Source organism: Sus scrofa, chromosome 14 (assembly GCF_000003025.6).
Source record: "Sus scrofa isolate TJ Tabasco breed Duroc chromosome 14, Sscrofa11.1, whole genome shotgun sequence".
In the NCBI taxonomy this organism is placed as follows: Eukaryota; Metazoa; Chordata; class Mammalia; order Artiodactyla; family Suidae; genus Sus; species Sus scrofa.
The window spans coordinates 65,834,759-65,861,397 of NC_010456.5; the positions used below are offsets into that span (position 1 = coordinate 65,834,759).

General features: G+C 37.7%; 1 protein-coding gene and 1 pseudogene across 2 annotated transcripts in view; both read right to left on the minus strand.

The window, feature by feature from the left end:
• The window catches only part of RTKN2 (rhotekin 2), a 174,668-nt gene extending 148,041 nt beyond the window's left edge, over positions 1 to 26,627 (minus strand). The window contains exons 1-2 of the mRNA XM_021073059.1: positions 26,493 to 26,627; positions 17,159 to 17,272 (exon numbers count right to left, since the gene is read on the minus strand). The gene's annotated coding sequence lies outside the window, so the exon portion shown is untranslated. The remainder of the gene's footprint in view (positions 1 to 17,158; positions 17,273 to 26,492) is intronic.
• Positions 8,258 to 11,099, minus strand: LOC102161120 (annotated as a pseudogene). The gene has a single exon (XR_307572.3). The product of XR_307572.3 is annotated as a heterogeneous nuclear ribonucleoprotein K pseudogene (transcript).

The following is a 26,639-nucleotide window of genomic DNA, read 5'->3' on the forward strand; positions in this document are numbered from 1 at the left end:
TCAGGATCCTCTAGAAAAACAGAACCGGTAGGATTCATATGGACATATATGAGGAGATTTATTATGGGAATTGGATTATGCAGTTATGGAGGCCAAGAAGGCCCACAGTCTGCTATCTGCAAGCTGGAGAACCAGGAAAGCTGGAGATGTGATTTCCAAGTCAGAAAATCTGAGAACCAGAGGAGTCCATGCGGTAACTTCCAGTCCAAGGCTGAAGCCTGGAAACCAGAGGGTCAGTGATATAAGTTTCAGAATCCAAAGGCCAGAGGACTGGGAGCTCTGATACCCAAGAGCAGGATATAAGGATGCTCAAGCTCAAGAAGAGAAAGGGGGGATTCACTCATCCTCTTCCTTTTTGTTCTATTTGTGCCCTTCATGGATTAGATGATGTCCACTCACATTGGGAGGATGGATCTTCTTTACTCAATCAAATGCTGATCTCTTTCAGAAACACCCTCACAGATATACTCAGAAATAATGTTTTACCAGCTATCTGGGCATCCCTTGGCCCAGTCAGGCTGCCCCTTTAAATTAACCATCACATGAGTTTTCTGATTTCACTCCAAAAACATTCTCACCCATCTGTAACTGCATATAACTGTATTATTTTCTCCCAAAATATTTGTTGGCTCATGTGTAGAAAAAGACAGAAAGAAAAATCACCTATTCGTGGTTTAAAAAAAAATGGAGTCTTTCTCTATGTTTGACTAAAGCCTCTGACAATATACCAAACCAGCTTTCCTGTGAAACCAAGCAGCTTTATTTATTTAGCATGTGGTAAATCATATCTTTGACAATCATGTCTTTATCAAATCTTTGTGAGTAGGAAGAGGTACTTGGTACAAAAATCTTACAGGAAATGTACTTCTCAGTCTTCCCAATTTACTCCGTGAACAACTTCCATACAATGTTGTGAAACTTAACCTATAAACCCTTCAGTCTGTATATCTAGTAGATATCACAACATCCAAAAAATTTAGCAATGATTCCTTAATATCATCCAGTGCACAGTCTTATGTTCAAATGTCCCTTGTGTCTTAAAATACATTTTCAATCACATTACAAATGTTACACATATTATATTTGGCTTTAAAACTCTTAAATATATAAAGCAAAACCTACAGACCTAAATATAGGACTATCCAAGTCTACAAGAATAGTGGGAGAATTTACATACTTTTTTCACTAGGTGATAAAACAAGCAGTCAAAAAATCATCCTTGAGAATGTTGGTGGAAATATAAATTGCTATAGCCATTATGGAAAACAGTTCCTCAAAGAATTAATAACAGAACTACCAAATGACCCAACAATCTCACTCTTGGGTACATATTCAAAGGAAATGAAATCACCAAAGATACCTGTAATCCCATGTTCACTGCAGCGTTACTCACAATAGCCAAGAAATGAAAGCAACCTAAGTGTCCATCAGTGAATGAATGGATAAACACGTGATGTGTGTGTGTGTGTGTGTGTGTGTGTGTGTGTGTGTGTGTGTACATACACAATAGAATATTAGTCATTCATGAGAAAGAAGGAAATCCCACCATTCATGGAAACCTGAGTAAGTCTGGAGGACATTTTTCCAAGTGAAATAAGCCAGACAGAGAAAGACAAGTAATATATAATATCACTTTATATGTGGAATCTTTAAAAAAAATCAAACTTATAGAGACAGAGACTAGAATGGTGGTTACCAGGGGATGGGGATGGGGGAAATAAGGAGATGTTGATCAAAGGGTACAAAAGTTCAATTGTAAAATGAATAACTTTTAAGGATTGTGTATACAGCAATAGTGATTATAGTTAACAATACTGAATTGAAATTTGCTAAGAGTGTAGATCTTAAGTATTCTCACAAAAAATACTTTAAGGTGAAAAAGTGATTAAAGATAAAGAAGATTTGAATAAGAGGATTAAGAGTCTTAAATGACATATGCAGAACACTTGGCAGTGAAAGAATTCACATACCTCCAGGTGTACATGGAACAAACCTTAATTAATCCCATGCTGGCCCATAAAGCAGGTCTCCACAAATTTGACAAGACTGAAAACATACAGAATATGCCCTTTGATCATGGTGGGATTAAACTAGAGCTCAATAATAAAAAGAAAATTAGAAAATATCCCTAATTTTTAGAGATTAATCACATACAGTTACATAAATTATGTCAAAGATATCACAATGGAAGCATCTAGAATATAATAGGGAGAATACTTTAACAAACTTGGGAAGGAGATTTATTTTTTGGCTTTTTAGGGCCACACCCACAGCATATGGATGTTCCCAGGCTAGGGGTCCAATTGGAGCTGCAGCTGCCAGCCTACAACACAGCCACGGCAACACCAGATCTGAGCTGCATCTGCGACCTAAACCACAGCCCTTGGCAACACCAGATCCTTAACCCATGGAGCAAGGCCAGGGATTGAACTGGCAGGCTCACTGATGCTAGTTGGATTCATTTCCGCTGAGCCACCACTGAACTCCCAAGGGAAGGAGATTGCTTAAACTGGAAACGCAAAGCACTAATTACAATGCAAGAATTATAAAACTGAACTACATTAGAATTAGAAATAAAATGAGTAGTTTATTTTGGTAAGAGGGTAGAGTTAGTGACTTCAAAGGAATACAAAGGAAACTTTTTGAGGGGTGGGGCTGGTAATGCTCTATTTCTTGATCTGGTAGATATTTATATGAATATCTACCAAATATTCATATTCAGTTTGTGTGAATTCATCAAGCCATAAATTTAAGACTTTTACTCTTTTATTATATGTATATGAAACTTTACCAAAAAATTGTTGTAAAATACAAGGTTCCTAGTCATAAAACTAATCCAAAAAATTCCTTTAAAGAGAAAAAAGTTGGGAGTTCTTGTCATGGCTCAGTGGTTAACAAATCTGACTAGCATCCATGAGGACACAGGTTCGATCCCTGGCCTTGCTCAGTGGGTTAAGGATCCAGTGTTGCTGTGAGTTGTGATGTAGGTCACAGACAAGGCTCAGATCCTGCATTGCTGTGGCTGTGGCACAGGCCAGTAGCTACAGCTCCGATTTGGCCCCTAGCCTGGAAACCTCCATATGCCACGGGTTTGGCCCTAAAAAGCAAAAAAAACAAAAAAACAACAAAAAAAAGACAGAGAAAGAGAGAAAAGTAAAACTAAAACTAAATAAAAGGTATGAAGACAACTGAGAGACCTACACTATATTAACAGATTAAAAGATTCAATAGTTTAGATATGTCAAGGATATTGATAGGATATTCTCCATTTAAAATTTCATATGGGGAAGAAATGATCTAAAATGAGCCCAGAAACTATTTTTTTACTTCCTTTTTAATTGCAGACAAATAAACATAGAAAGTAATCTAAGTAGATCACTTCACATCAAAATCTATGAGACACTACTGTAAAAGCTAAAGACTAAAAGCATTAAACTTAAATGCTTTTATCATTAAAGAAGAAATAACAAAATAAGAGTGGAGTCTTAGTATACAGATTAAGAAAATATACGAAAAGAACTAGAAAGATGGAATTTAAAGATAGGAAACAGGAAGTTAATACATGTAAAGCAAAAGAAAATCAAAAGATAATGCTTTCAAAATAGAAAGGATCAACAAATAAACTCTTCTTGAGTCTGATTTAAGAAAAAATACAGTAGGCGTTCCTATGGTAGCACAGCAGGTTAAGGATCTGGTGTTGCTGCAGCTGTGGTGTCAGTCACAGATGTAGCCTGGATTTGATCTCTGGTCCAGGAATTGCCACATGCTGTGGGTGTGGCAAAAAAGGAAGGAAGGAAGATATAGAGTGGTCCCCAAAACCACTTCCCCTTCCCCTAGTCACTCTGAGACCTGGTTCCTCCCACCAGTGGGGAGAACCAGCCCTGGGTTCTTCTGGGTTGCAAAGCCAGCCACACCAAGAACTGGACCTGCCCACCAGTGGACGGGAACCTAGGATGCCCCAGGCTATGCAGCAAACTGTGCCAGGATCCAACCCTGTCTACTAGTGTGTCGGGAGCTTGTCCCACCACAATAGAAGGGCCCATGCAGCCCACATAGGGGGCACCCCTAGGGCATATAACTCTGGTTACTAGAGAGGAGTGTGCTGCTAAGCTTCTAAGGAAGACTCACACATAAAGCCACTTTGCCAAAATCAGGAAACATAACCAACTTAATACACAGAAATAAACACAGAAAATAGAGAAAATGAGGAGACAGAGAAATATGTTCTAAATGAAGGGACAAGATGAAACCTCAGAAACAGAACTAAACAAAGTGGAAATAAGCAATTTACCTGATAAACAGTTTAAGGTAATGATTATAAAGATGCTCAACAAACGCAGAAGAATGGATGAACAGAGTGAAAGTTTTAACAAAGAGTCGGAAAATATAAAAAAGAGCCAGATGGAGCTGAAGAATACAGTAACTGAAATTAAAAAAAAAAAAAAAAAGGACTAGAAGGATTCAAGGGTAGATTAGAGGAACAGAGCAGCAAACTTGAAGACAGAGTGGAAATTACTCAAACTAAACAAAAAAAAAAAAAGAAAAAAAATTTAAATGAGTAGTTTAAGAGAGCTCTGGGACAACATAAAGCATAATAACATTCACACTATAGAGGTCCCAGAAAGAGAATAGAGAGAGAAAGGGGCAGAGAACTTACTGGAAGAAATAATAGCTGAAAACTTCCCTAACCTGGAATAGGGAATGAGCACCTAGGTCCAGGAAGAGCATATTCTCAAACAAGACGAACCTCAAAAGGGCCACGCATCAAAATTAAATGGCAAATATTAAAGATAAAGAGAAAAATCTTGAAAGTAGCATGAGAAAAGCAACTAGTATGTAGAAGGAAACTCCCCTAAGATTATCAAATAACTTTTCAGCAGAAATCCTGCAAGCCAGAGGGGGAGTGGCAAGATATAGTCAAAGTGCTGAAAGAATACTCTCTGACAAAGCTAACATTCAGATTTGAAGGAGAAATAAAGATTAATTTTACAGACAATTAAAAGCTAAAAGAGTTCAGCACCACTAAACCAGTTTTACAAGTAATGTTAAAAGGACCTCCCTAAGTGGAAAAGGGACGATTACAACTAGAAATATGAAAACTACAAAAAGAAAAAATCTTATTGGTAAAGGTAAATATACAGTAAAGGTAGGAGGCCAACCACTTATAAAACTAGTGAGAAAATTGAAAGACAGAAGTACTAAAACCATCTATATTCAGAATAGATTGTTACAGGATAAACAAAACAAAAATACGTAAATAATTACATCAAAAACAGTAAATGTTTGAGAGGGAAGTCAAAATTCAGGGTTGTTAGAATGCATTTGAACCTAAGAGATCCTCAGCTTAAAATAATCATGTATAATTTGTATAATGATAAAGACAAATCAAAAATCTATAATAGATACATACACAAAAAGAAAAAAATCTAAACAATACTAAAGATCATCATCAAATCACAAAGGAAGAGTGCAAAAGAAAGGAATAAGAAGGAACCACAAAAACAACTGGAAACCAATTACAAAATAGCAATAAGCACATACCTATCGATAATTACTTTAAATGTAAATGGACTAAATGCTCTAATGAAAGGATACAGGGTGGTTGAACAGATTTTTTTCAAAGAGCCACCTACCAGAAATTCACTTCAGTGGTAAAGACATACAAAACTTAAAATTAAGGGACAGAAAAGATATTCCATGTGAACAGAAACAAAAAGAAAGCTGATATAGCAATTCTTAGATCAAACACTTTAAAACAATGACTGTAACAAGAGACAAAAAAGGGCATTACATAATGATAAAGGGATTAATCCAGCAAAAAGATATAATTATAAATACGTATGAGCCCAACATGGGAACACCAAAATACATAAAGCAAATAAATATAAAGGGAGAAATTGACAACAATGCAATCATAGTAGGAGAATTTAACATCCTAAATCAATGGGAAGATCATCCAGACAGAAAATCAAGAAGGAAACACTGGCCTTATGTGACACATTAGACCAGATAGATTACACACACACACACATGCACACGCACGCACACACACACACACACACACACACGGTATTCCATCTAAAAGCAGCAGAATAAGCATTCTTTTTAAAAGTACATGAAACATTCTCTAGGATAATTATATGTCAGGCCACAAAACAATTTTAAATAAATTTAAGAAGACTGAAATCATATCAAGCATCTTTTCCTACCTCAAGGCTGTTAGAATAGAAATAAGCTAAGAAAACTACAAACATGTGGAAGCTAAACAATGTTCTATTAAACAGCTAATAGTTACTGAAGAAATCAAAGAGGAAATAAAAAATATCTGGAGGCAAATGAAAATTAAAATACAACAGTACAAAATCTATGGAATGCAGAAAAAGCAGTTATAAGGGGATGTTTATAGCAATACAAACCTACTTTAGGAAACAAGAAAAATCTCAAATAAGCAATCTAAACTTATAGGAACTAGAAAAAAGAAGAACAAACAAAACTCAAAGTTAGTAGATGAAAGGATATAATAAAAATCAGAGCAGATATAAATAAAACAGACTAAATAAACAACGGGAAAGGTCAATGAAACTAAGAGCTTGTTCTTTAATAATATAAACAAGGAGCTCCTATTGCGGCTCAGTGGATTAAGAACCTGACTGTCATCCATGAGGATACAGGTTTGATCCCTGCCCTCACTCAGTGGTTAAAGATTTGGTGCTGCTGCAAGCTGTGGTGTAGGTTACAGATGTAGCTCAGATCCTGTGTTTCTGTGGCTGTGGTACAGGCCAGCAGCTGCAGCTCTGATGTGACCCTTAGCCCAGGAACTTCTGTATGCCACAGGCGTGGCCCTAAAATAAATAAATAAATTAAATAAATAAAATTGATAAATCTTTTGTTAGGCTCATCAAGAAAAAAATAGAGAGGGTCCAAATAAATAAAATCAAAAATGAAAAAGGAGAAGTTACAACTGACACTATAGAAATACAAACATACAACCTAGAAGAAAGAGATAAATCCTAGAAAAATACTATCTTCCAGGACTGAATGGGGAAGAAATAGAAAATATGAACAGAATGGTTACCAGGAATGAACTGAATTGGTAATTTAAATACTCCCAATAAATCAAAGTCCAAGATGAGGAAGTTCCCTTCATGGCTCAGAGGTTAATGAACCCAACTAGGATCCGTGAGGATGCAGGGTCTATCCCTGGCCTCACTCAGTGGGTTGAGGATCTGGTACTGCCGTGAGCTATGGTGTAGGTTGCAGATGTGGCTCGGATCCCATGTTGCTGTGGTTGTGATGTAGGCTGGCAGCTGAAGCTCCGATTCGACCCCTAGCCTGGAAACTTCCATATGCCGCGACTGCGGCCCTAAAAAGTAGAAAAAAAAAACAAAGAAAGTCCAAGATCAGATAGCTTCACAGGTGAACTCTATCAAATATTTAAAGAAGAGTTAACACCTATGCTTCTCAAACTGTTCCAAAAAATTGAACAGGAAGAAATGCTTCTGAACTCATTCTATGAGGTCAGTATCACCCTCATACCAAACCAGACAAAGACACCACCACAAAAAAAGAGAAAGTGATAGGCCAATATCACTGATGAACATAAAAGCAAAACTCATCAACAAAATATTAGGAAACTGAATTCAACAATATATTAAAAGGATAATGTACCATGATCAAGTACAGATGAATGTGATACATTGCATTAAAATATTAAAGAATGATCATCTCAATAGATGCTGAAAAAGCTTTTGACAAAATTTAACACCCATTTATGATAAAAAAAAAAACTCTCCATAAAGTGTGTATAAAAGGAAATACTTCAACATAATAAAGGTCATATTTGACGAACCCACAGCCAAGATCACACTCAATGATGAAAAACTAACAGCATTTCCTCAAAGACCAAAAAAAACTACAAGATTGCCCACTCTTGCCACTTTTATTCTACATGGTATCAGAAGTCCTAACAACCACAATCAGACAAGAAAAAGACATAAAAGGTTTCCAAACTGGAAAAGAAGAAATAAAACTGTCACAGTTTGCAGATGACATGATACTATATACAGAAAATCCTAAAAATGCCACTGAAAAACCACTATAACTAATAAATCAATAAAGTTGCAGGATACAAAATTAATATACAGAAATCTGGTGTGTTTCTACACATTAATAACAAATTATCAGAAAGAGAAGATAATAATCCCACTTATAACTGCATCAAAAAAGAATAAAATGCCTAGGAAATAATTTTTTTTTTTAATTTAAGATCACTGTATTTCCTTACAAGAGGAACGTTTTAACAAATTTTACAGGTGTCAATCAACCCTTGTTCAAATCGGTCACACATCAAATCTAACATTATGGGAGTTTTACTTATTTGGAAGTGAACTTTTAACTATCAGTACAAATGCCAAGATAACTACACAAAACATCCACATGAACTTTTTTCATGTTTTTTGAATTGTTCACAAACATTTCCTACATAATCCAACATACAACAGAGAAATGGTACATCTTTTTCTTTCAATTTGCATACAATGGAAAAACAAGAATATATATATATTTTACAAAGTTTAACTAATAGACACTACCAAGCTGGCAGTTTAAGTCTATAGGTGAGAAATTATCTAATAAAAAATAATCAGAATTTATTTAGCATCAGTCACTTCCATAACCAAATATTCTGACTAATAAAACTTGCTGCCATTAGGCTTCTGGTATATATACTTATACCACTACTCCATCTGCTGTATTGCTCCCCACTTTGGTTCTTCTTCATAATCACTAACAAAATTGTTGCAAAGTAGGGGCAAGCATTTGCAAAAACAAACAAAAATCCCCCGCTTACTATAAGCATGAATGTATGGTGGAATTTTCTCCCAAGCAATGGACTTTCAAACCATTAAGAGATCACCAGAACTAAATGTGTCAAGATATTTTGCATATGTCCAAGAGGAGATGTATTTATTTATATCCAACAGAGGACTGAAAATTAAACTTAGTGTTTAGTTTGGGGGCAAATTGGGGGGAATTCAGCCATCTGAAAAATGACCATTAAAAAATGACCACCAAAAATAGGTTCACTAAATTTATTTTAAAAATCATAAAACGTTTCTTACAAAAGAGCATTACATTCTGCACACTGCTCTGAATAGATGCCAGGGACATATGGACTATTGTTACTTTTTTTCCCTGTCCCCCCATCCCCCAAATGTTTTAGTGACCACAAAGCAAAGTGTTCACAATAATTACATGGGGGAATTTTTTTTTAAACCACCAACAATGAACAAAAATTAAAATTCACTCACTCTGCTGCTGTTTCAAAATTTCAATGTTAGTTTTTGCACACCCTCCCCCACCCCCCAACCCTGTTTGTAAGAACTAAAACATTACATCTGGTGAACAGCAAAGATTTCACTACACCTCAAATGCAGAACACCTATGAAGCAGAGGAATGTTGGCTTTTTAAACAGAAGCAGATAAAAAAAAAAAAGATGCAGGACTCCTTCAGTTCTTCACTAGTCTTAGAAAAACTTTCCAGAATACTGCTTCACACTGTTCTGCAGCAAACACTGTGCATTCTGTATCTGGTCCTGTGTTCCTGTAATGGTAATGATCCGATCTTCGGACCCTTCTAAAGGCTCATCAATTTTGATCGAAGCTCCTGATTCATGACGGATTTGTTTAATCCGCTGACCACCTTTGCCAATAACAGATCCAGCCAAATCTTTGGGAATAGTTACTTGTGTAGTAATAATAGGTCCACCAAGATCACCGTATGAGCCACGACCCCCTGCATAGGAATAATCATATCCAGATCCACCCTGTGGTTCATAAGCCATCTGCCACTCTGATGGGCTCCATGTATCGATTGCAGAGTCCCAGGTTTCATCAGCACTGAAACCAACCATGCCATCATAGCGGTCTCCAGGTCTTCCTCTTCTGTCATAAGCCATTAGATCTCCTCCTCTAGGTGGTGGTGGTGGTGGAAGAGGAAGATTCCTAGCTCTGCTACCACCCCGGCCACCTCGTCCAGGAGGAGGGGAGGAGGTCCTCGACGAGGGCTCATATCGTCATAATCTCTTCTAGATGGAGGCATGGGACGCCCTCCTCGACCAGGAGGCATTCTGTCAAAACCACCTCTTCCCCGCATAGGAAATCCCACAGGACGTCCACGGCGATCATCAAACATCATTGTAAAGCCACCATAATCATACGTTTCATCGTAAAAATTGGGATCATAAGGCTGAGCACGTCCTTTAATGGGCAACTCTGATATGAGATCAAGGATGATCTTTATACACTCTACATCCCTATCAGGTTTTCCTCCAATGAGAACGACTCTGTCAGTGGACTGAGGACAACATTCCTGGAAAAGCTTGATTGTTGTCTGAGTGTTCTCCCGAGGTTCTTTGATTTTAGCACCTTTGACCCCAATAATTCCTCCTGCCAGACTCTGATGAATCAACAATCTCAACTCGCAGTCAAAGTCGCTTCCTTTATAGTGCTGGTAATTTAAGCATTCCACAGCATCAGATTCGAGCGGGAGCTGGCTGGTTGCAGTGGGTGATGGCAACTGCAGGCCCTCTTCTAAGGTAGGGATGATTTTCTTCAGAATTTCTCCAATTGTTTCAATATCGGCACTGATACTCAATATGCGCTTGGGGCCACTGCTGTCTGGGACTGAAACACTGGCATTGTAGTCTGTACGGAGAGCCTTAATATTCTTGCCTCCTTTCCCAATCACTGCCCAGCATTCTTGCTCTGAAGCAGGATGCGCAGTTCAACCATCTCATCAGTGTTTCTAGATCTTTTAAAAGCTTGTTCTTCTTCCATATCTTCAGCAGGGCGTTTACCAAATTCGCCATTGGTTTCAGTGTTGGGAAAGGTTTCCTCTGGTTGTTCCGTTTCCATTTTCTTGTATTAAATGGACACACCAATCAGTTATATATCCTTGCAGAGCAGAACTGAAGTGTTCTGGGCGGGACCAACTGACACTATGGTGCTGCAGTAGCTAGGCAAAACTACCGTCCCTGTGCCGCCGCGCCGCCTCAGCTGGTCACAGCTAGACAGAGAACGAGCGCAGGCCCCGCCGCCCTCCCCCCCTCCCCGCGCTCCCCTACCCCGCCGCTCCTAGGAAATAATTTAATGAAGGAGGTAAAAAACTTATACTCAGAAAACCATAAGACATTGATGAAAAAAATTACAGATGACACAAACAGAAAGATATACTGTGCTCATGGACTGGAAGAATTAATATTGTTAAAATGACCATACTACTAAAGGAAATCTATGGGTTCAAAGCAATTCCTATAAAAATACCAATGTCATTTTTCACAGAACTAGAAAAAATTTGTGTAGAAACAAAAAACACCCTGAATAGCCAAAATAATCTTGAGAAAGAAAAGCAAAGTTGGAAGTATCATGCTCCTTGATTTCAAACTATACTACAAAGCTACAATGATCAAAACAGTATCATACTGGTACAAAAACACACACATAGATCAATGGAACAAAATAGCCTAAAAATAAGTCCACACTTACATAATCAATTAATCTATGACAAAGGAGGCAAAAATATTCAATGGGGAAAGGACAGCCTCTTCAATAAATAGAATTGGGAAAATGGGACAGTTACATACAAAATAATCAAAATGGAGCACTTTTGCACACCATATACAAAAAAAAAAACCCTCAAAATGAATGAAAGACTTAAATGCAAGACATGAAACCATAAAACTTTTAGACGACAACATGGGCAATACGTTCTCTGACACCGGTCTTACAATATTTTTGGATATATCTCTTCAGGCGAGGAAATAAAAGCAAAAATAAACAAATGGGACTACATCAAACTAAAAAGCTTTTGCACAGTGAAGGAAACTTTCAACAAAATGAAAAAGCAGCCTTCTGAATGGGAGAAGATATTTGCAAATGATATAAATGATAAGTAGCTAATATCCAAAACATACAAAGAAACCATACAACCATACCTCAAAGAAAACCCCCACAAACAACCTGATTTAAAAATTGGCAAAGGACCTGAATATTTTTCCAAAGAAGACTCAACATTACTAACCATCAGAGAAATCTCCTTGAACTCTCAAGACCACAAGGAGATACCACCTCACACCTGTCAGAATAGCTACTTTCAAAAAGACAAGAAATAACAAGTGTTGGCTAGGATGTGAAGAAAAGGGAACCCTAGTACATGGTTAATGGAAATGTAAATTGGTGTAGCCACTATGGAAAACAGTACAGAGGTTCACCAAAAAACTAAAAAAAAAAAAGAACTAAAATATGATCCAGTACTTTCACTTTTAGATATTTACCTGAGGAAAACAAAAATATTAATCTGAGAGATACATATATTCCAATGTTCACTGCAGCATTATTTACAATAGCCAAGATATGGAAGCAACCTAAGTGTCCATCAATAGATGAATGGATAAAGGAGATGTGGTATAGATGTACAATGGCATACTACTCAGCCATAAAAAAATGAAATCTTGCTGTTTGCAACAACATGGATGGATAGAGAACATCGTATGCCTAGTGAAATAAGTCAGACAGAGAAAGACAAATACCACATGATCTTAGATGTAGAATCTAAAAAACAACAAATAAACAAACAAAACAAAATGAAAACAGACTCATAGATACAGAGAACAAACAGGTGGTTGCCAGGAAGGAGGAGAGTTGCGAAGTCAGTGAAAGAGGTGAAGGGAATTAAAAGGTACAAACCTCTAATTATATAATAAATAACTCATGGGGATGTAATATACAGCAGAAAGAATATGGTCAAAATATTTTAAAAGTTTTGTATGAGGACATATGGTTACTAGACTTGTGGCAATTGTTTCATAATGTATGCAAATGTCAAACATCATATGGTATAACTGAGACTAACATAATACTGTAGGTCAACTATATTTCCATTTAAAAAAGAAAAAACAGAGTAGATAATACAGATTTTGCTCAAGTCTAATCATAGAATTCTGTGATGAAAAAAAATAACTCAGGTGAACTAATAAACATAGCATAGTACAGGAAAAGTTTTCCTAATCTCAGGGTGAGAACTCAGCCTGGATTGAGGACCTTTGGGCATGGCTAAGGGAAGATTTCTAGGACATTCTTGGTCAGAAAGAATATGGTGTGTTCAAAAAAATTCATTTTCCAGAGTTCTCTGTTGGCCTAGTGGTTAAGGATCTGGCCATGTCATTGCTGTGGTGCAGCTTTGATCCCTGGCCTGAGAATTTCTTAAAAACTCAGTTTACATATCTAGGACTAAGAAGACAAGGATCATCATAGAACTCTGAATCACAGAATCTGTCCTTCTTTGCAAATAGCCACAGGGTGGCAACAAGAGATAAAAGAACAAATACATCTTGCTATTAAAATATGTTATTGAAATATATTATATGTAGATACAAACCAGGTAATCAAGCCCTGGATACTATCTAAACACTATTCCAAAAGGAGAAATTTTTTTTTCTGACTTGTAAGCTTTCAACTGAGAGAATTCTACTTGCTTTGCTTATTTCGTCATGCAACTCAACACCATATATGTTAGTCACTTCCTGTATGTCTAGTCTACTATGTGGATAAATTGGATCCCCAGCCACCAGGAAGTACATGAATAATCTCTGTGAAGCTCTTACTCACCATGCTTTAGTGATCTGAATACTAATTAGTATTTGTAAAGTAGGAGGAAAAACAGGAGTGAAGTGGTGGTTGATTTTTATTACCTGATAGTAACAAACATATCACAGTATTACTGTGAAGAATAACATTCTACTGTCCTTTCATCTTGCCAATCTAAACAAAATAAGTCTTTACCTCACTCTATATGGAAAGATTTGAAACAGATAAGGATAATTAAAATACGGTCTTCAAAAGTGGTAAAAAAATAATAGTGAAACCTATACATCTACTCTTAATATCTTTTCTGATTGTCAGATCCACATATACAAGGGCTTAGTCAATGGATTCATCTTGATACCACAACTCAAACTTGTTCAAAATGTTTGTCATCATCTTACCCCCACCTCAGAAGGTATACCATGAAGCTCTCCATCTTTCCTGCTAAATCTATTCTCCAGCATTTTCTATCTTCAAATTCAGCACATTTACCCACTTTCCTAATTCAGATATCTGGGAGTCATCTTATCTTGCCAACTTTTGCCAGGTACATTAAAAAAAGTATCTCCTGGTCCCATTAAATTTACCTCCTAAATTATATTTAAATCCCTTATCTTCATCTCCCCTGCCACCACTTTGGTTCAGGCCTTTATTACAACTTTCAGATTCCTGCGATAGCCTCTTTAATTTTCGCCTGACTTAACCTAGTTCTTCTCCAATTTATTTGGTATGTATTGGTTCCAAATGATCCTTATAAAATGCAAATCTCATTGTATTTTTCCCCAGTTTAAAATCTGACATTGTTCCCTAAGATACTTTGGATTAAACACAGAACTTTTAGTTTAGTCTCTAAAGTTCTTCACAAGGAGTTCCCGCTGTGGTTCAGTGGGTTAAGAATCTGACTGCAGCAGCCTGGATTGCTCCAGAGGTATGGGTTCGTTCCCAGGCCCAGCAAAGTGGGTTAAAGGATCCAGCATTGCCACAGCTGCAGTTCAGATTCAATCCCTGGCCTGAGAACTTCCATATGCCACAGGTATGGGTATAAAAAGTTAAAAAAAAAAGTTCTTCATGATCTGAGCTTTGCCTCTCTCCCCTATATACCTGACACAATAGCCATGTTGAGCTACCTCTATTTACCTACATACCACACTCTTGTATTCCTCTGGGCTTTTGCACATGCTGCTATTTCCCTCTGTTGAAGCATTTTCCCTCTTCTTTCTACTCTCATATCTTTCCAACACTCCCCAAATCTCACTAAATTGTATTCAATCTTAAAGACTCTGCTCAAATGTTGCCTTCTCCAGGAATGTGCTCTTGATCTCCCACCTCTGTCAGTCCAAATTAAATGGCCTTCTTGGTACTACACTACAGTGAAGGTTGGCAACTGTTTTCTATTAAGGGCAAATAACAAATACTTTAGGTTTTTAGCATACAGTGAGCTGCATGGTGGACCCTAAAAAGATCCAGCTTAAAGCCAGAAAACTGTTAATGTTACCTTATTTGCAAAAAGGATCTTTGAGATGTAATGGATCTTGAGATAGGGAAACCACTCTGAACCATCCAAGGGGGGTCTAAATTAATGACCAGAGTCCTTATAAAAGAAATACATGGAAGGAAACAGGTAGAAGAGGAGGAAGCACTGTGACTACAGAGACAGAGGTTGGAGAGACGCAGCCATGAATTAGGCAATGCTGACAGCCACCAAAAGCTGGACAAGGCAAAAAAATGGGTTGTTCTCTGGAACCCCTGTGGGGAGTGTGGCCCTGTCAACACCTTGACTTTGGACTTCTGACCTCCACAATGTGACAGAATCAGTTTCTATCATCTTAGCCACCCTGCTCAGCACAGCTGCCACAGGAGCTTATATTGCAAGCTATACATTCTCAGTCACAATTCTCCAACTCTGCACAGTGGTGTGAACGCAATCACAGACAATATGGACACAAATGGGCATGACTGTGTTCTAGTAAAAAATTATTTACCAAAACAGATAGCAAGATAGGCTGTAGATTGGCAACCCATGTAATAGATTCTCATCCCTGATTATTACTCCTCTAGAACATAAGCATATTGAAAGCAAGGATTATGTCTTATATCTTAGAATCGCTAACTGAAGAGTCTCTAAATTTAATTCCAATAGTGACCAGGCAGGTAAATTAGATGAGTGAAGTGAGATGGATGAAAAAATGAAAGCATCATCTCATGGGGGAAACATCTACTCAGCTCCTGGCAGTTACTGCCATGTTATTGCAAACAAAAAAAAGGGGAAGGGCAAATAAATAATATCTGGGGTTCATACTTAGTCTCTGGGCCACAATCTTGTAAGTTTGCAAAACCAATGCCTGGCACAACATACAGTAAATATTTTGCTGAATGGATTACTGTATTCACAAATACCAACATTCTAACCCTAAACAATGAGACATATTCTGAGTGTATTAGTTAGGATATAACTTCAGCTGCATGTGTTAGAGACAAAAAATATTAACGATGCAAATCATAAAAAAAAAGAGTAGACTTCTCTCTTAAGTAAAAGCTGAGCTGTCAATGTGGCTCTGCTCCCTGAAAATGTGGCGGGGGGCAGGGAAGACCCCTTTTTCACTCTCTTTTTCCTAAGCTGGCTTTGTCTCTGTAGGACAAGATGGCATACCACCACTTGTGTGTTCCAACCTCTGGAAAAGGGAAGGAGAGAGCAGATACCTCCCCTTTGAAGATATGACCAAGAAGTTGTCCACATGATTTCTGCCCATATTCCAAGGGAAAAAAATATCCACATCCAGCTGCAAAGGAGGCTGGAGAATATAGACTATATTCTAGGCAGCCATGTACCCAGGTAATAGTTGAGAGTCCTTCTACAATGGATGAAAGGGAGAAAGGAAATTGGGAGACTACAGTAGGAGTGCAGTGAAACCAATGAAGTAATTTACTTCATGAGAGGAATATAAAAATATGGTTTAAAAACTTCAACAAATCAGAATTCCATTTCCCAATAAGACACAGGAAGTCCTGTCAGGACAATGCTCCTACAGCAACAACTAGAAAAGACCAAATAAATTCAAAAAATTATATTTTTAAAAATTCCATGAACTACAAAAGCAATGAAGACGATGCTAGTCTGCCCAGGCTGCCACAACAAAATACCTTAGAAGGATGGCTTAAACAACAAAAGTATTTTCTCACAGTTTTGGAGGCTGAAAGTACAAGATGAGGGTGTTACTGGTCAGGTCATGGTCAGTTTATTGGAGATTTTCCTTCCTGTCTACAGATAGCCAGCCTTTTGCTGTGTGCTCACATGGCCTTTCCTTGTGTATATTTGTGAAGAGAGAGAGAGCAAGCTCCCTGGTGTCTCTTCCTATAAGGACACTAATCTTGTCATGAAATCATCCAAGCCTAACCACCTCCCCAAAGCCCCATCTCCAGATACTACCACACTGGGGTTTAGGGTGTCAACATGAATTTTGTGGGGGATATAAACATTGATTCAGTAACAAGGACTACATGAATAAGATGCACTCACCAAGAGTGATGAACTTTCTCAGATGAGCTGTCAGTCACCAGCTGTTCTTGACTTGGAGGCACTTGCTGATCCTGCATTCAGGATGATGGTCTGGCTTGGCCAAAAGGAGAGCCTCTGTTCAGGGAGAAGATAAACCAGTAAGCCTTTAGTGATGATGTGGGCTGGAGTAACAAATTGGAGACTTGAGGAGCTCCACAGCAGAGTGAACTCTAAGTGGGGCATTGGGAAGTTAGGCTTCTAAAAACCAAAGTGAAATCTCCTGCAGTTTTATATATTTGAGGAAAAAACATCAGCCAGGGGAGAGGTCTTATCTCAAGAACAGGATGGTTTCTACATAAAGATACTTGCTGTAACCTTGAGAAAGGCACTGTCTTCATCCAAAGGTGATTCTTGGGAAGGGACTAAGCTATGTTCTGTTAGCATGCAATACTGTTGGCAAGAGGAAAACTATCTCCATTTGAAAGAAGAGTCTTGGTAGTACACCCCACTAGCTCCTGCATAATGAAAGTTAGAAGATAACTTACAAAATCTTCAGAGAGCTAAAATAAAATTACTTTCAACCCACAATTATATTCAGTGAATTTTTTTTTTTTTTTTTGCTTTTTAGGACCACACCTGTGGCACATGGAAGTTCCCAGGCTCCCAGGCTAGGGGTCAAGTCAGAGCTGCAGCTGCCCGTCTACACCACAGTTCATGGCAACACTGGATCCTTAACTAAAAATGACCTAAATACACTAAGTAAAGGTTTATGGATTGAACAACAATATTTCGCTTAAAGTGTTGCACTTTAAATATAGAGATACAGAGGAGTGTTGACAGTGAAAAAAACAACAGAAAATGTCATGCAGACACTAAATAAAACAAAGGTAGTATAACTACAGTAAAATCAAAGTAGATTTAATGCAAAAATAATTATAATTATGAAATTTCATAATTGTAAAAGGGCCAATTCAGTAGGAAGCTAATAAATTTATAATCCTAAATTTGTATGTACTCATAACAGAGCTTTAAATATTGAACAGAATTAAATGAAGCAATGGACAAATCCACACTCTTATGAAAAACTTCAGCATAATTCATCTAATAGTTCATAAGAGAGTCTTAACAAAAAGCCTGTAAAAACATAACACAATTGACTATCTTGATCTAACTGGCTTATATAGAACAACTGCATCAAGCAATGACAGAATTTACCCTTTTTTCAAGTGCACATGGATCTTTTACCTAAATCATGAAGAAGGTCTCAAGAAATTTGAAAAAATTAAAGTCAGTCACAGTGTGCTATCTTTTCACAATAGAATCAAGATAGAAATCAATAACAAAAATATAATTTCTAATATATAATTCTAATATATAATTTCTAATATATAATATAAATGAAATCATAACAAAAATATAATTTCTAATATATAATTTCTAATATATAATATAAATGTAATTAAGTACTTTAACACCAATTAATTTAACACTTTAAGCCAAATGTATAAATTCCTTTAAAAAAACTTACTAAAACTGTCAGAATACATCAGTATCTATTAAACATATTTAACCTATTATTTAAAAATCTCAAAAAAAAAAATCTCCTTAAAGAAAACTCCAGGCTCACATCGTTTCACTGGTAAATTCATACATACATTTAAGGGGGGAAAAAAATCCCAAAACACGAATAATGCACAAATTCTTCCAAAAAATAAAGAGAAAACTGCTTTTCTAATGCAACTTTCATTAGGGCAGTATAACCGCAATCCCAAAATCTGACAAGGACATTAGAAGAAAGAGAAGTAACAGATCAATCTCTTATAAACACAGAGCAAAGGTCTTTAACAAAATATTAAATAATTGAATCTAATGATATATAAATTGAATTTATTCTAAGAATTCAGGATTGGCTTAACATTTAAAAATTAACCTAACCACTGTGGAAAATAGTATGGAGGTATCTTAGAAAACTAAATATAGAACTACCATATGACCCAGCAATCCCACTCTTGGGCATATATCCAGACAAAACTTTCCTTGAAACAGAAACATGCAGCCGCATGTTCACTGCAACACTATTTCACAATAGCCAAGACACAGAAACAACCTAAACATTCATCAGCAGATGAATGGATTAAGAAGAAGTGGTGTATACACAAAATGGAATACTACTCCGGCATAAAAAGAACAAAATAATGCTATTGGCAGCAACATGGATGGAACTAGAGACTCATACTAAGTGAAGTAAGTCAGAAAGAGAAAGACAAATACCATATGATATCACTTCCATTTGGAATCTAATATGGAGCACAAATGAACCTTTCCACAGAAAAGAAACTCATGGACCTGGAGAATAGACTTGTGATTACAAGGGGGAGGGGGAGGGAGTGGGATGGACTGGGAATTTGGAGTCAATAGATGCAAACTATTGCCTTTGGAATGGATAACCAATGAGACCCTGCTGTGTAGCACTGGGAACTATATCTAGTCACTTATGATGGAGCATGATGGAGGATAATGTGAGAAAAAGAATTTATAGATGTATGTGTGACTAGGTCACCCCACTGTACAGTAGAAAATTGACAGAACACTGTAACCAGCTATAACAGAAAAAATAAAAATCATTTAAAAAATAATAAAAATAAAAATTAACCCAATTGAATTATCATTAAAAATGGAAAAAAATTCTACAAACATCTTGATAGATTCAGCAAAACAATTTGAGAAAACATTTCTCCTTCATTTATTTTACATATATGTGTGTGTGTGTATATATATCTATACACACATACATGTATATGTGTGTGGGGGGGTAAACAAAACCTTCACAAACTGGGAATAAAAGGCAACTTACCTAAACAACTTAAAAAAAGAACATTACCAAAAATAACCCCCAAACCCAACAGCAAACATCATAACCCGATGGTGAATACTGAATTGGGAATAGACAAGGATGCCAGCTCTCACTACTTATAACTAACATTTTATTGGAGGCCCTGGCCACTGCAATATATTAAATACATACACGGATTTCAATGGAAGAAGAAAAATTGTCATTATTTGTGGACAGCATGCCAGAAAACCCAAAAGAATCTATAAAGTATGTGAACTAATAACTAAATCTGCAATGTTGCTGGTTAAAATTTCTTTTTTTTTGGTTTTCAGAGCTGCACCTGTGGCATGTGGAGGTTTGGACTTGCAGCTGCCGGTCTACACCACCACAGCCACAGCAACCTGGGACCTACACCATAGCTCACATCAGCTCGGGATCCTTACACACAGAGCAAGGCCAGGGAATGAACCTGCATCCTCATGGGTTCATAACCCACTGAGCCACAGCGGGAACTCCCATAAAAGATCATTATTTAAAAATCATTTGTATTTTTTTTTGAAGGTTTGTTTTACGTATTTTTTTTTCTTTCCTTCTTTTTTTATTGTTATCTCCCCAATACAATTTTTTTTCTACTGTACAGCATGGTGACCCAGTTATACATACATGTATACATTCTTTTTCTACCATTATCATTCTCCATCATAAGTAAATAGACATAGCTCTCAGTGCTACACAGCAGGATCTCATTGCTAATCCATTCCAACAGCAATAGTTTGCATGCATTAACCCCAAGCCCCCAATTCTTCCCACTTCCTCCCCCTTGGCAACCACAGGACTATTCTCCAAGTCCATGATGTTCTTGTCTGTGGAAAGGTTCTTTTGTGCTGTATATTAGATTCCACATATAAGTGATATCATATGGTATTTGTCTTTCTCTTTCTGACTTACTTCACTCAGGATGAGAGTCTCATAGTTCCAACCATGTTGCTGCAAATGGCATTATTTCATTCTTTTTATGGCTGAGTAGTATTCCATTGTATATATATACCACTTCTTCCTAATCCAATCATCTGGTGATGGACATTTGGGTTGTTTCCATGTCTTGGCTATTGTGAATAGAGCTGCAATGAACATGCAGGTGCATGTGTCTTTTTTAAGGAACATTTTTATCTGGATATATGCCCAAGAGTGGGATTGCTGGGTCACATGGTAGTTCCATGTGTAGATTTCTAAGGTGCCTCCACACTCTTCTCCACAGTGGTTGTACCAGCTTACATTGCCACCAACAGTGCATTTTCTCCACACTCCCTCCAGCATTTGTTATTTGTGGACTTATTAATGATGGCCATCCTGACTGGTGTGGGGTGGTATCTCATGGTATTTTTTTTTCTTTTTTTTTTTTATAATTTATTTTTTTTCCCACTGATCAGCAAGGGGATCAAGTTATCCTTACATGTATACATTTTTCCCCCACCCTTTGTTCTGTTGCAATGTGAGTATCTAGACATAGTTCTCAATTCAAAAATCATTTGTATTTCTACATATGAATCACAAACAGAAAATTACATTTTAAACTATACTACTTATAATAGTGTCAGAATGTAAACTACATAAAAATAATTCTCACAAAATAAATATCACAAAATGTTTGCAATGCCCCAACACTGAAAACTATAAACATCCTTGAGAGAAATGACATATCTAAATAAACTTAGAAGTATACTTTTAATATTTGGGAAGTTCAATACTGTAAGGATGTCAACTCTTCTCAAATTAATTTAATTTTATTTTATTTAATTTATTTATTTATTTAGTCTTTTTGCCATTTCTTGGGCCGCTCCCGCGGCATATGGAGGTTCCCAGGCTAGGGGTCCAATCGGAGCCGTAGCTGCCAGCCTATGCCAGAGCCACAGCAAGGCGGGATCCGAGCCGCGTCTGCAACCTACACCCCAGCTCATGGCAACGCCAGATCATTAACCCACTGAGCAAGGGCAGGGATCGAATCCACAACCTCATGGTTCCTAGTCGGATTCGTTAACCACTGCGCCACGACGGGAACTCCTCAAATTAATTTTAAATTAGCATTATCCCAATCAAAATCCGAACAGGACTTTTTTTTTTTTTTTTTTTTTGAGAAGTTGACAAGGCTGGTTCTAAAATTCATGTGGAAATGCAATGGGCCAAGGATATCTAAGGCAAAGCTGAAAGATTCATTCTGAGAACAAAAGTCATTTTTGTTGAAGCTATAGTAATGAGGACCTCACAGGAGGGACATAAGGTTATATAAACCAGTGACCTGGATTAGGCCTCTACATGGATGATCACCTGATTCATGACAAAGGCAACAATGCAAATGGTGAAAGAATAGTGTTTTCAGCAAACGTTGCTGGATTAGATGGATGTGTGAAAAATACATATATATACATATATATGCACTCCTTCCTATATACTATTACTCAAAAATTAACTCCAGATGGACTGCTGATATAACTGTGAAAATAAAGCAATAAAGCTTTTGGAGGAGAACACAGGAGGACATCATGACCTTGGAGTAGGTAGCAATTTCTTAAATAAGACATAAAGGGCACAAACATGGAGGAAAAAAATCCCCACATGCATATCTAACAAAGGGCTGATACCTAGAATACATACAGACTTTACCAGTCCATAAGAGTAAGATAGACAACCCAAGAGGAACTGAAAAAGAAGATCTGAAAGGACCTTTCATAGGATATCCAATTATCCTAAAACCACATGAAAAGGTCCTTCAACCTCATTAGCCATCAGGGACTTAAAAATTAAACTACAGTGAGATTATCTCTATGTAGAACAACTAAATTAAAGTCAGAAAATTCCAAGAGTTGAAGAGGATGTGTGTGCAGCGTTTGGAATCCTTTTTTTTACTGACACACCCTTGGCATATGGAAGTTCTCAGGCTAGGGGTCAAATCGGAGCTGCATCTTCAACATACACTGCTGTCTGTGGCAATGAGGGATCCTTAACACACTTAGCAAGGCCAGGGATCAAACCCACATCCTCATGGAGATTACATTGTGTTCTTAACCTGCTGAGCCACAAAGAGAACTCCTGGAATTCTTATACACTACTGAGAGGTTTGTAAACTGGTATAATGTTTTTGAATATTTTCAGGGAATACCTACCCACACTAAAAAGGATACATACGACAAGACTTCATTTATATGAAGCACGAAGAGATAGAGCTAATCCCTGCAGTTAGAAGTCACAATGAGAATTACCCTTGTGGAGGAAGGCAAAAACACTTGACAGGAATATGAAGGAGTGTTCCGAGAAGCAGGGCATCGCTGTTTCTTGATCTGCAAGCCGGTCATATAAAAGTAATCTCGTGGAAATTCATTAGGATTTACACTGATTATTATATGTATATTCGTCTCCAATATTAAGTTTAAAATAATCTAACAACTCATTTTTAGAGAGGAATTTATTTTTTATTATTATTTTTTTATTATTATTATTACTATTATTGTTATTATTATTAGTCTTTTTAGGGCCACATAGAGGTTCCCAGGCTAGGGGCCCAACTGGAGCTGTAGCCACTGGCCTATGCCACAGCCACAGCAACGCGGGATCTGCAACCTACACCACAGCTGGCAGCAACGCCGGATCTTTAACCCACTGAGTGAGGCCAGGGATTGAACCTGCATCCTCATGGATGCTAGTCAGATTCGTTTCTGCTGAGCCACGACAGGAACTCCCAGAGAGGAATTAGACTAGAAGGTAGAGACTAAAGAACACCACTGATTTTCACCTTATGATTAATAACATTTTAAGGAAGCTACTTTTTTAACTTACTTTATGATCTTAGCCATGAGCCACCTAGTAAAATACATCTCTTAGCACAACCTAGGAAATCACTCTTGTACTGTTGTGGGAAACTGAGAGAGGGGAGGTGGGGGAAAATCGTTCTTGCCAATCACAAGATTTATTTCTATAGCCTATGTTTTAGGCTCAAGTTCAGTTCTCTCTTACTTATGGTTATGTGCTCTCTTTTTCATTACTGTTTCTAAAAGCAAATATAATTTTCACCTAAAATAGTAGAAGAAAATTGCCTACATATTCTAGGTCCTAGGAAACAGGCCCTATTTTGACAAGACATCGGTTCCATAATTCATCTTTCACATAATTACATAATTCAAACTCATTACCTAACAATCCCCATAATTTAACTGTATCTTTTTCTGTGTATTTGACTCCATAGCAACATGCTTTCTAGCTGCCCCCACCTTTTCTGCTTAGGTGAGATGTCTCAAAGGTTTCTCTTCATATTTTAAACTACTAAGAAAGGAAAAGGCTTTGAAGCTTTGTGAATAATAGGCACTGAGAACCTTCTAGCACAGTAATCATTCACTGGGCACTTAGGGGGCAAGGCAATGATCTGGGCACTGGAACAACAATGGAATAATGGTCAGGCATGCAGGTTCTGACTTTAGGTAGACTGGGTTCAAATCCCAGCTGTGTAATTTACTGCTTGTATAAAAATGATCTATTAATACTATTATTTTTATGACTTAGTTTACTCATTTATGAAATAAAGATACTATTGATTTCTCTCTCCTGGCCTTGTTAGGAAGATTAAATATCATTTTATGTGAAAATCACTTAGAACCATCTGTGGCATATGATAAGCACTCAGGATATGCCGGCTATTATTACCAGAAAAGATGACACCTAATGAATGATTTTTGCCAAATCACCTGTTGACAAATGACAAACTTCACCACCACTGCCTGCCATGTCCTCTCCACTAGCCACCCCATCCATGCTAGCAAGAAAATGAGACACAGGAACTGAACTAGCAACTAGGACGGTTGTAATGAAAAGTCCTTCATCCATTCCAGCTCCTACTTTTTACAAATGATGGCCCTAAAGCTCAGAGATATTGCTCCCCTCAGATTCAATCTCACACAGCTAATTAGGGAGTGAAGCTGGTGTCAGACCTTGGCTGTCCACATTCCTAGACCAGGCACTGGCTGGAGAAATCCATAAACTGGAAGATTAGCCCATTCTCTCATCTGGTCAGCTTGGATCCCACCAAAGGGGGGCAACTAAGTCACACTCCTCCTAGTTCCTTGCTGTAAACTGTCTATTTTTAGCCTCTATATATGGCCTCCTCTCTGAAGACTCACTCTAACAGACTGCTGTGGGACTTAAGGCACTTTCCATGGTGTTGCTTGGTGGTTGCCATGCCAACAGAATTTTAACAGAAATAGAGTTGTCTAGTAGATTATTCTGGTGGAAGCTTTAAAGCCAGATTATAGTTCTGAATATGAAGCTTAAATGATGCAAGTGATGACTACTGGTACATAGTAGGTACACCATAACACTGCTTAAAAAAACAAAAAACATGAATCCAATTAGTTGCATTAGGGAGATAAAGAAATGTAGCAGCAGATCAATCCTTAAAATCAATCCTTACAGTCAGTGTGGAGCACGTTCACTCATAACCTCCCTGGATTTCATAATTACCTGACACTTGGTGTGTGAAACAATTTATCTGATTCCAAAGGACTGCTTCTGATCTTCAGGCCACTTATGAGCTCTGCAACCTAGGGGGGCTCTTATTGCACACACACCTTGTTGCAGAAGTGGAGAATGTAACATCAATCTGACATGGGTTCTATTTGCAGGACCTTATTCACTTCTGAGAATGCCCGTGTTCAGTCCTTCTAAGGTTGATTTTTGGTAAATGTAATCATATTTAATAAAACACATTTGAATTCTAGAACTAATATTTGAATCCAGCCTAAAACGCTAGAGCTTGGACTCTTAATTACACTGATGTGATGACTCATTTGCCCTCCCACCCCCAAAAAATCTAAGATAATTGCTGAGATACATTTAAAATAAAATCGAGGTTGAAATGATAAATTCTGAGAATAGAAACACCCTAAGGAGTCAAGAAAATTCATTTAAGAAAAACTGCAGATTAACAAAACCTCTCCTGTTTTTTTGACAAGAAAACCCAATAGTAACTTTTATCCTGGTTTCATATTTCAACAGACTAGTACTATCACAATAGAGGGTTTTTTTAAAAAAGCTGAGTCATCATTGTCTTCAGAAAGAAAGAAAGAATCCTCTCTTTAGGATAAATCTGTTGCAGGGAGGGTGCACCTCGGAAATGGGGGTGCCAGTGATGGGGGTCTTGTTGCTTTATTTGTTCACAATCGATACACTTTTCTAGATTTAGTTCTGCCACTTGGTACCATGACACTCAGCTAGGAAGGCAAGGTTAGACTCTCCTGGCTAGTTATTTTGGGATGTTAGGATAAGGAGGTCCTAACATGTATAGCCGGATCTTCCAGCTGGCAGATTTTCAAAGATGCCCAGCCATGCTTCATCCTCATGCACACTCCCCCGCTCCCCAACAACTGCGAAGTGGAAAAAACAAAAACAAAAACAAAACCTGCCAGGGCCTGCAGAAAGCGCAGCGCCTCAAAGGCTGGCACGCTTCCTCCTCCCTCCCCCAAGGAGCGATCCCAGCACCTCTCCCAGTGATGTCAGTGGAATCCTGAGCCTGATCCCCCTCCATGGCAGGGGGAGGGCGGACGGTGCTCTCTGCAGCTGGACAGAGGCAGGGGTGTCCTCCGCGGGAACATTACGGCCCGGCACCCCCGGGACCCCCAAAGCGTT